Raw genomic sequence first — 12,030 nt, 5'->3', positions numbered from 1 at the left:
AGGTCCATGGTTGTAAAAAACGGTAATTCAGCTTTAAACAGGCTGTAATGTGATTGTGACTGTAGTCGGGACTGTATGATATAGATCACCTGTGAAAAAGGACTACGACAATGATACAAAGCTACAAACTGATGAAGTTAGGCTCCAGTGACACAGTGAAGTGAAGCCAATCTTACCCTGTACGCTTATTTCACCAGTCCCAACCCTTTTATTAACTGCCAAATTGACAAAAGTAAAGCAACTGGTCTGAGGGCTGGTGGCTGTAGCAGGATAACAAGGTACGTAAGATACATTTTTAAACAGATGGCATAATGTTAACACTCACAACTCACCAACAACGTATGGCTGGCCATGCTTGTATCAGTTAATGCAAACAGGAGCAGTAAAAAGCAGCCAGAGTACACCCATCACGGTCATATGTAGCCCGCCTGAGCAATAACCACAGAGCCATATATCGTCATGAGCAATAAACGCATCACGTAAAGCACCACATAAAGTGGCAGTGTATTGTAACTGGACTGACACCATGGACGCATGTTTTCTTTCCACATTCCACGCTCTTCCACAGACAGAGCATATGACCAGGACTTTCTGGACTGCAGACTTTCAGCAAGCCCTAATTATAAAAGCGGCAGTTATGCACATCTAACAGAAACATTAACAAACACATCCTTGTGTTGTTTTTTTTTTTCTTGTTGTTTTTTTTCTTGCGCTTAAATCATGAATATCTGCTGGTTCCCTTTGTATTAGCCGACAATGACAGTTTCATTTACTCCAAAAATGGGCGCGCTGCTCCAGCTGGCGTTGTGTTTGACTTTTGGATTAAAGTCAGGCGGCTCGGCCAAATTGTTAGCCAGCAGGAACCACAGAGTCAGTCGCTTGTAGCCACGACAACAGATATTCCCAAACGTTCCAGGAATTGCTTTCAGGGCATTTGGCTCCAAATCTCTCTTGACTACGGCTGGACTTAATCCAGATCACTCTCTCAGTGCAGAGTGCCACAACTGCAAACACATCGACTTTTTTTTTTTTAAAGAGTCTTTGTAAAAAATCTAACTCTTATTGCTCTGTTATTGTGTTTCCGGAATTACAATGCAACCCACGCTGGTGATGGGAAGTCTGGAGATAAGATCAAGGGTGGGGAGGTTTTAATGCGTGGTTCCTGCCGCTGGAACAGTTAGGAGCCATTAATAAAAAGCTTTGGAGACTGAGCTTCAAAGATATGACCGCGACGTCAAGAGTCATGCTTGGACTGCAGATCAGCTGTACACTCAGTGATCTCTGGATTGCTGCGTAATTGTGTGTGTACACGTGTACTAAGATAGTTTATGTTAGTGCTGCGAGTGCCCACAAGAGACCTGTCCCACTGTTGGCCTTAGTCCCTGTGTGTTTGTGGGTGTTTGCCAACACTATTAAAGCCCCACATTTGTTAGTTCACTCTCAGGACCATTGGTCTTAACATGAATTTGGACTGTTACCTTACGTTATAATATCATTACGTATATTTATAGGTTTTATCATATTGATTGCGGTGATCCTAGTAATGTGATTATCTTTGTTAGAGCATAAAACCAACAAAACAACCATTTAACCACATCCTATTCACTTTTTACTAGAGTAGAGTAGTACACACCACAACACAATTTGACACATACCACACAAAATTGCATGTAAAAGCTCTTGTGCACACAGTTTAGAATGGTAGAACGGTATCTGTTGTGTTTCAGACAAAAACACTCCCTAGCTCAGAAACGAATGACATTTGCAAGTTGTAAGCAGTTGTTTCATGCACATATGGATCTCTAAAACTAAATGACATGGTCTACCGTTTTCTGCGTTGCGCTCTAAAGGCTCTTTTAAAGTACTGCAGGACATAGATGCCGTAACCTATGCACGTCGGCTATGCCGGTGCGAGCCATTTCTACTTGTGCGCTCGTCAGTCTGACTCGCTCTGTAAAAACACCACCCAAACGCTAGACTGCACTGTCTTTTTTGCCAGTTGGATTAATTTTGTTTCCACTTCCTGCTTCACTTTCAACAAAGGCGACTGAAACGTTCGTTAAAATTTTGCAGAAATTTTGCTGAAATTTTGCCAAAGACGAGTCATACAAATGTTTGTATCTCCAAACCTCCTCAGTTAACCTTTCCTCAGTGTGTTCCATCTTTATTGATCCAAAATAATCAATCCGAAAAGTGCTGAGAGGGAGAAGCAGCCGGAAATACTAAAGAGGAAACGCTGTACTACCAAGGGGACCAATCACAGTTCTTGCAGTCTGCATTGCCGCAACGCATAGCTCCATTTCTGGGGAGATGCACGTCGTTAGGGTCTGCTTAGGGTCTGGGCTGTTGCTGTAGCTACTACTACAATCGGCACAAGTTACCTTCCCCAGCTGCATAAATCAAACCTTTTTAGATGAATAGTACCACTGACATGGCTTCTTCCTTGATGAGTTCCCTTGTTAAAACATGTTCTTATGATAAAATAATGGCTTTGAACCAAAAGTTGAAAGATCAGTGGGTATTATTAAATGGTAAGTTAGCCAAAAGATAAATTAACCAGACATTATATCATTTTTTAAGTACCATGGGCTTGATCTTCATTGGATCCTTAAATCAATAAGTTACGCATTTTGTAGGTCAGCAGCTTCGCCTCTAGATTCAGCTCCCTTTTTCCCAACCATGTGGCACCACTCTGCCTCTTGTCTTCACATTCCACCTCCACATGAAGACACTTGAACTTCTTAACTTGGGGCAACATCTTATTCCAGAGCCAAATCCATTGCTTTGAGAACCGTGGCCTCTTGCCTCAACAATTCTACAGGCAGCAGCACCACATCGCCTGCAGAAAGCAAAGGTCTGTGACAGACTGTTAGAGACAGTGCATACATAACGAACGCTAACAGATTTGGTGGAAGCCTTTCCATTCTGGTTACACTGGCAGTGAACCGTTCAAAGTAGATTTTTTAAAACCTTGGGAGTTTTAGGTCTGGGTTCCACATCCATCACTTCCCCTGTGTCTTCAGGCCTCTTTTTGTGCTGCAGGAATTCTTTGACACGTCAGAAGATATTATCCGATGTTGAACCCAGCTAAAGCAAGTGGTTCGGTCAAGCTTCAGGAGTTATGTCAGCAGTGTTTGCAGTCTCCTCAATCATATTAGCACTGTTGAATGTATGAATGTGCCAGCATGCTTGACTGCCAGCAGCCATCCTAATACCTCCAGCTGGTCAAAGGAATGGCATGTTTGCTTTATCACTTGCAGAGTGGCTCCTGGGGCTCCACATAGATTTTACCCTCCATTACCTCCATGTGGCCTGGACAATGAACCTCTTCAAGCCAGCTGGATCCAGGACAGAGAGGGGGTACTTCGTAGCAGTTCAGCGAGCTGAGATCACTGAGAAAATGACAGATGGAGGGAAGGGGGGGTGAGAGGGAAGGATGTGTCACAAAGCTTCCTGAATATGAGTTGTTTTCTCTTGTCACCGGGCCACTTGTCAGTTATGATCACTGAGTAGGAAGGATTTTCTTCATCCACTTTGATGTTCATTTTAACTCCATGTAGAATGCTGATTGTAACTAATTTGACTTTTGCTAAATATACATTTAACCTTTTATGCCAACAAAACACAAATAACAGTTTTTTGCCATAAGGAAAAAGGAAAGGGGCAGAGCTGGAGTATCTGACATCGGTGGCAGACGCATGGACCTTGGACAAAGTCCGGTCCGTCTTGATCAATGTCCACCACCCTCTACAGGACACCATAGTCAGGCAGAGAAGCTCGTTCAGTGACAGGCTGCTGTCTCTGTCCTGCTCCACGGACAGGTTGAGGAGGTCGTTTGTCCCTCAGGCCATAAGACAATACAACGCCAACCTGCGAGGAACCAACTGGACTGTGATCATGATGATACTACTGTGTATATATATATATATATCCGGGCTCTTGTAGTTTTCTGATATTCTCTTGTTCTGTGGTACCATATGATTATATAACTTAAATATCTTTCATATCTGTCCTCTGCCTCTTGTCCAGACAGCTGGGATAGGCTCCAACCCCCATGTGAACCTCTACAGGGTAAGAGATAATAGATAAAGAATGAATGATTTGTGCCTCTCTTGTTCCTGTTTTGTTAACTGTATATATATGTATACATGCCTTCCTTGTATTTAGAGACATAACAAGGCATAAACCATGAAAATGTTCCTGATCAGGAATCTCCATCCTGTCAGTGGTTGACGTCAGAACTGGCTGATGTCTGACTTTTCACACCGGCTCAGCTTTGGTCATGGGCGCGTGTACTCTGAGTTAGAAAAGCTGGCACCGAGCCGTGCCCTCTCATGTCCGGCGTTTGAAATTCCTCTGCCGTGAGCTCAGCCGCCCCTCCGGTGTGTTTTGTCCTCTCTCTGGGCTCGGGGCAGCGGCCCTCGCTCCCTCCCTTGCCTCATTAGCCCGCTACAATACGGTGGGCATGCCAGGAATGCGAGAATGCATTTTTTTTTTCTTTGCCCCCCCCCCACCGGTAACCTCCTCAGCACCTTCTGAGCCTCCTTTTAACACTCACCGCCACCCCCACCGTTTTCTGCCGTCTTCTCCCATGATGCACACTCCTCCGCATCTTACACATCTGTCCTACCCCCCAGCCCCCTCCCCAGGCTCAAGCCTCCCACATAGGGGCTCCTCACTGCTTCTCTCGAGGGCTCTCACCGCTTTCTGACATTCTTTTGAGCCGTGGTACCATTCGCAGGCAGATAGGATGCTAATCCTCCCCAGACCTCTGAGCAGATTTATTGTGGCTAACACTGAGTTTTCTCAGTAGTTGTGACATGCACGAAAAACATTTATTTAGCAACGCTCTTATTAATATATCCCTTACTGATTAGAAATGTTCCCTTTCTCTCATTGTTTATTTGTCTGCAACAGAAACTAAATGACCTAGGGCAAGGCATATTGTGCCTATTATTTCCACAGTGTGGTTTTGCCACTGGATAACAGTAACATCTCAGAAGAGGCTTCCGTCTAATGAGTGAATTACTCATTCTAAAAGTCCTTATCTATGTTGTCACAGAACCACTGGGAGGTGGAGGTCCCTTCCTTTCAACTTAAACACATACCAAATCTTAATTAAATTCCTGCAAATGAATATATTCATTTCTACATTTCCTTTATGCCAGTTTGTTTGATAATATGAGGTATTAATGTACAATGTGGTGCCACTCCATCATTGTGTCCTGCATAATCTGTTTGGTTGGTTTCAGAGAAAGTAGACGCAAACCCCACATGTCTAATCATGCGCCGTTAAAGTGCGTGGAGAGGAAAAAATCTCACCTCTTCTGGCTGGCAGACCTTGTTTTTTGTAAAATCCTGATCAAAATCCCCATTTGAACTGTGCCGTGAACTTCCCGTGCGATGTTTGTCAGAGGAAAAGGGCAATGTTGCGAATAAGAAAGTTAGGCTGTGGAAATCTGCAACAAGAAGCTGTGAGTGACGTCATATCTCCCTCTGCAAGCTACCCAGAGCTGCTGAAAGACAACAGAGATACTCTTCTTCCCATGCTCTCGTCCAGGGTGATAGGCATGCTGGTGTTGGTGATATATTGTGTGAGATGAAAGATGTAGTCCATCTGATCCACACAAAGCTAATTTGTTCTTGTGAGATTATGTTTTTATATGTAATTCTTGGCACAATTAAAGTATATCAGTTCAGAGAATATAGAAACCAATGTCATAGGAACTAATGGCATAAAAAACAAGTTCCAGGGTTTGCTTTATTGTGCTGATCTAACAACATCTTCATCAATTTTAAGCTGAAATCTATGTTTAGTTTCCTCCCGGCACGTCAACATGTTGAAATGAAAGTTGAATGTAGGATGATGTCGGTACAACATCTAACGCCAGCAGCAGTCTGACGTAGAATCCTGACGACAGCTGGTTTTCAGTTCAACCAAAATCCAGTTTCTTCCAAACATCTCAGCTTCATCTTGGCGTAGGATACTTTGCCACATGTCACATTAAGTGATACAGACATTCTCAATAAATGCCTTGATTGCTGTTAACTGTTCACACACCGCTGTTGTTCTTCTCTAAACGACCGCATAAATCCTGCCCAAACAATTTGACTGGCTCGGCACATCTGGAGCATAATCTGTTCCCAATGGAGTGACTCCAGACCACATTTGATCTGGCTTCCAGGCTATGCAAGTCCTGCACCTGTAAGAGAGGAAATAACTTTCCCTACCAACAGGTGGCAGTAGTCTCTGTTTGTTGTTTAAAAAAGGCGACAGGAAATGCTAAGACTGAGGAAATGCAGCGCCATACAGGGCTGGCACCTCCCGAATCATTATGTCCAGGTGATTTGAAAACGAAGAAGAGAGCCGCATTCTACGTGTGCCTTCTTGTCTTTGTCGTTTGCTTTATTATTTCCATTTCTGCTCTTGTGCATTGGGTCGCTAATCTCACCGAGATGTCTTTAATCGTCGTTAACGGTGCTGGATCAAACCACAAGTGTGTGTGTATCAGATTCATGGTATTTCTTTATGTATTTGTCAGTCTAAACCCAAATTCTTGAAGTGTGTGTATCAGATTCATGGTATTTCTTTATGTATGACAAGGTTTTGGCTCCACAGCATACAGATCTTGTCCTGACTGATAAACTATGGCAGTGAATTTTATTTTTATTTTTTTTAAACTAAAATTCCACATTGATCACCCTCACTCTGGACACATAAGAGCAAACCCACTGATCCCAAGCTGCAGTGTAGCTTTAGACCACTCCGAAACATACCAGTGTATAATAATATGTATAAACACTATTTCTCCAGTTGTTTGTTTGATGCTCCTGACTCCTGCTAGGATATAGTATCTGTTCAGTTTAAGAGATGAGAGAGATTTGATAGGGATAATGCTGAAGTGTGTGTTCCAAACCAGGAAAATGTTCCCCGATGTTTGAGTCTGTGTTCCGCACGGTGCGTTTGGTGTGGGAGGAAGCTTGACATGAGATTAATGATAGGTCGCAGAACACCCCACACCTTGTTATCTGAAGGCTGGTACCAAGTGGAACCGCATCTGCAGTCTTAAGTACAGCATGTGCGCCAAAGAGAAAGAGGTGCGGTGTCAGGGGGGCTCTGCTCCGTGCAAATACCACTTTCCTGTGCTTTGAAAACTTTGTTGTCAGCCCTCCTTCCTTTAGCTCTCACGACTCCACGCAGCCATCTTTCCCCTTGCAGAGCAGATAGAAGGTCAAAGGTTAAATGGAGGAAGGAGGTGACGTAGGATAACCGAAGAAAGGAGTGGAAGCGGGGAGGATGGTGCGTGCGTGCCCTGGAGGAACATTCTCCAGAGACGAGGCCTCAGAGGAAGCTCTTGGGCCGAGGAGTCTCAGTGGAATCAGCAGCAGCACGGGTCAAGCTGACGGACAGATACTTCTATCTGCCCGTGATAGGACATATCTGGAGGTGCTACTATATGGATAGTCCTGCTATGACTGACACCACAAACTGTTGGCCTGATCCACAGCAGACATGAAATGTCTGACGTGTAAGTTCCCTTGTGAATAAGGCACTGTTTTTGGCAAAAGAAATCTCTCTGGACAATTTTGGACTCACCTGTTCTCTGGCAAACATCAGCAACAATGCAATACTTCATTTTTAACGTGTGCGCTGATGCCAGAGATCTTAATCCCTTTGTGCAATGAAGGGTTTCCTGTCACTGTGCCCTGTCTGCGTCTCCTTATTCTGACATTTAAAAGGTTGTAACTCAGGTTTCAAGAATCATTTCTACAAAATAACCATGAGAGCGTTTTGTTTCTCATGAGCACATGGCACAAACAAAACAATGTATGATCAAGGTCCTTGTATTGGATACAAAAAAAGCTGCCCAAATGGTCCATTATGTTTTGCACTTTACTGAACAAAAGTTGACCCTGACTGTTCATTCTTAACTGTGGAAAATGCAATAAACACAAGGTCCACTTATTTGCCTGTTCTTGAGCTGGCAACCATGAAGCCGGAAAAGAGCTCAGAACAATCAAACAAGAGCTGCAGAAATCCAGACCAAGAGAGAAAGTGGACGCTGAGTAGGCATCATTTTGTCAGCTGTCTCTTTCTAGTGTTAAAAGTGAACTGTGAATCTCAAGACAGGTATCTTTTTTGCATTCGTCATTTGTACCCGTCACCTCTGTGATTACCGTCTAATCAAGCTTTGACTGCAATAGATAATTGGTTGAGGATAAGAAGCGATCATGAACATGGATGAAATCAACTTTTAGCATACACTTTAAAAAAAAAAAAAAAGTAGACACCATTACAGCTCCTCAAAAGTGAAGCCAAAGCAAGTAGAGCTCCCCCTGGTGGCTGACTGCAGTATAGGGCATAAGCTCCACCTCCTCCATGTTATTGGATGGGACTTGGGCCAAACTAAAACACTAAAATACACGTCAAATATATATTTTTTCAAGGATGGTTACAGTCACTTAAGGTAGTTAATATAATACTGATGTATGTTCAAGTATCTATTTTTCTGAGAGGTTTTGTTTCACTTAGTTATTTGACACTATAGGGACATTACGTGAGATCAGGATGATTCACAGTCGCCACTGAAAACCGCTCCATGAGGCGGTCCAGTTGGACCATGAGAGTGTGGAAAATAAAAAATAAGTGCAGTGTATTATCTGTAATTTCTTTGTAACTGGTGGAGGTAGAGCAAAGCACAGTGCTAACCAAACCAAATACCAGTGAGGAAGTGTGGGCGGTTCATTGATAACATGGCTCCACCCTTGGACAGTACTGCCCAGACTCTGGCTCCAAACTCGCAAGATGGCGTCACCTATATCTCAGAAATTCAGTTCAAATTCAGTTTGACCCACGGGTGTTAGCGGAGACATGCCGTCCAATTTTTTTTCTGCAGTCTATTGTTTTCAGGAGACAAGGCTAATGTTATGTGTAGCTTTGTCTTCACTATGCAGTCCAACTCATCCCATGGCATCTCAGTTGGGCTTAGGTGGGGTGATCGTGGAGGCCAAGTCATCTGACACAGCACTCCATCACTCTTCTTCTTGGCGAAATGGCCCTTGCATAGCCTAGAGATGAATTTGGTGTCATTGTAAGGATTCAAAACAAACACTAGTTCCACTAAGGGCAAAAACCAGATGGGGTGGCATCAATCAACATTATTACTCATCTTTTTTAATTTCATGTGCATTGTGCCATACTCCAGATGAACCACTTGTGGTCCGTCCATATGAGCAGGGTTCTTCTCAAGGGGGTTGTTCTTGCCACTGTTGCCTCAGTGCTCGCTCTGGGGGTTTCAGGCTCTGTAAAGCGTCTTGAGACAACTTATTTATTGACACTATATGAATAAACTTGAATTCAAAATTGATCGGAATTAAAACACCGCATGTGAGAAAAGAAGAGTCTCCTTTTTTTATATCATGGTGTAATTATCTCCAAATATGGGTGGCGTTCTGAAAAGAGGCGGCAGTAAAACTTTGACTTTCAAACTTTCGAGATGCTGCTATTTAAATCATCTTAAATATAACTAAAGGATGGGTGGAGGGTGAGGATGGACAGACGAATGGGTGAAACTGTTGAAAAGGAGGAAAAGGAAAGGGAGGAGGCTGGGTTGTGTGTGTGAGTGTGTGGATGTGTCTTTGTTGGGAGCAGCTCCTCAGACTGTGCTGGATGTTTATTGTGAAGGCCTGTGTCTGTTTGTGTGTCCTTCAAGGGACGTGAGAGGCTGGGAGCACACACCGAAGTGAGCTGTTTATTCACGGAGTGGGCGCGGCTCAGGAAACGGCCAACGGGAGCTTCCCGGGAAAAAGACTAGGGGCAATCCTGGTGGTTCTATGAGAGGAAATGAGCCACGTGGGCGTGGGCCTGACGGACGGAGACCACTTCCAACCGAGGAACCCTGAGTTGGGACAACACACAGGAAATATGACATTTACATTACATGTACATTGAGGTATTTATGCTATCAACAATGACTGAGGACAATAAAGCCTAATGTGACGAAGATAAACAGTGGTGACAAGGAGTGAATGATCACATTTTCCTGTGACCTCAGAATGGTATTTAAACTAGATTAGAGTGGACAAAGTTATATTTTACACAAAGCCTAGTACAGTGTGTTAAATGATAATCCTGGTTTATGTTTGGGTTTGGGTTCATTGACCTGTTGAAAAGCAGATAATGGTCCCGATAAGTGCAAATCTGATGGGACCCTAACGCCGTAGCCTGACGTGCACCTCCCCAGTATTTAATATTTCAGGCTGCTTATCCAGCTCCGCAATTTTCAGATTGCATTGTTTTGGATAAATAAAGATGGCACACATAGAGGAATGGTTAAATGAAAAGGTTCGGAGATACAAACATTTGTTCGGCTCATCTTTGTCAAAATTTCGGCAAGACTTTCAGTCGCCACTGTTGAAAGTGGGGTAGGTGGAGGTTATGTGTGTAGGTTATGCGGTCCACGTCCAGCGGTACTTTAAAGGAACGCTTAATGAACTCATCCTGTGCAGCAGAGGTAACTCTTGGTCTTCCTTTCCTCATGAGAGCCACTTTCAGAATAGCGTTTGATGGTTGCGCTGAGTTTATATAAAAGGATGAGTCAGTTTAAAGGACTTTGTCTTGAAGCTGACTCATCCTCTTACAAATATTTTGGAGCTCCAGACGTTGAGCCAGAGGGATCTTCTGAACTTCCTGACCAGGAAGCTCCAGGACCATCACATAAACACATAAACTATTATTACTACTTTGATTAAGTATATTAGGTGTTATGCTGATAAGTGACTGTGATGTTAAATCAGCATTATTTTTAGTGTTGTTTTGTTTTCAGTGGCGAGGTGGTTAGCACTGATGCCTCACAGCGAGAAGGTCACCGGTTTGAATCCATGGGCTGGCTGGGGCTTTCTGTGTGGACTTTGCATGTTCTCCCTGTGTCTGAGTGGGTTCTCTCCGGGTACTCCGGCTTCCTCCCACCATCCAAAGACATGCTGGTTAGGTTAATTGGTGATTCTAAATTGGCCGTAGGTGTGAGTGTGAATGGTTGTCTGTCTCTCTGTGTTAGTCCTCTGATAGACTGGAGACCTGTCCAGGGTGTGCCCCACCTCTTGCCCGATGACAAGAGGTGGGGCACACCCATCAGTTTAACTTGCCTGTGTGGCTCAATTTAAGATGCTCATGTAGTTTAATAGATTGTGACAACCAACCACAGATACATTTTGCACTGAATGCAGTCTTTTGCACAGACTCCAGTAGTGCACAATTGTCACTTTCTATATTTATTTTACTTACTTGCCTATTTTTTATACTCCGTTAGCTAATTTTATTCTATTTTTATACTCTTACTGTTTCTGCTTTGGTTTGCACCGGGACCAGGGTAACTAATTTCGTTCCACCTCATGTACCAACATGTGGAAAGTATGGAATTCATCTAAGGGTTAGGAATCACTTCATCATAGTTTGACAAACTATGGTGTTTGGGTGAGTTGAAGTTTTCTACTAACATTTTAAATCAAATACACACTATGAAATTAGTTTTGACGCTATCTAGGAGCAGGAGCCAAGTACAAAGTTATCACTTTTAAGAGTTTTATGCATTCATTTACACATAGGATTAGTGAAAGAAATAAAACTAAGATGAATGATTCACTGACACAATAGTCTAAAATAAACACACAAATAAACACTTCCTGTTCATCCTCTGCTCTCCTTGGGGGAACGGTTGCACCATCACAGCCATCTTTAAGCCATCTTTAAACACTCTTCACCCTCATTCTGCATGGTGACACAGTCACTGCATCCTCTGGTGAACATTTAAACCGTGTATACAAACCGTGAACATTAAGGACTACTGTGGTTTAGTTATCTGCTGTGTTATACAAACATGTATGTGTAGACTTAAACACGAGTGTATGAAACTTTTGTGCCATGGTTGCTGTCTACTCCAATGTAATCTTTCTCTGTAATCTTTCTCTTTTGTGTGCCTTTCAGTATTGTCAGCTTGCTCTCCGGCCGAGGCCGGGTGATGTTCTTTGTTG

The sequence above is a fragment of the Chelon labrosus genome, assembly GCF_963514085.1.
Source record: "Chelon labrosus genome assembly, chromosome: 23".
Lineage (NCBI taxonomy): Eukaryota > Metazoa > Chordata > Actinopteri > Mugiliformes > Mugilidae > Chelon > Chelon labrosus.
This window is presented reverse-complemented; position numbering follows the sequence as displayed.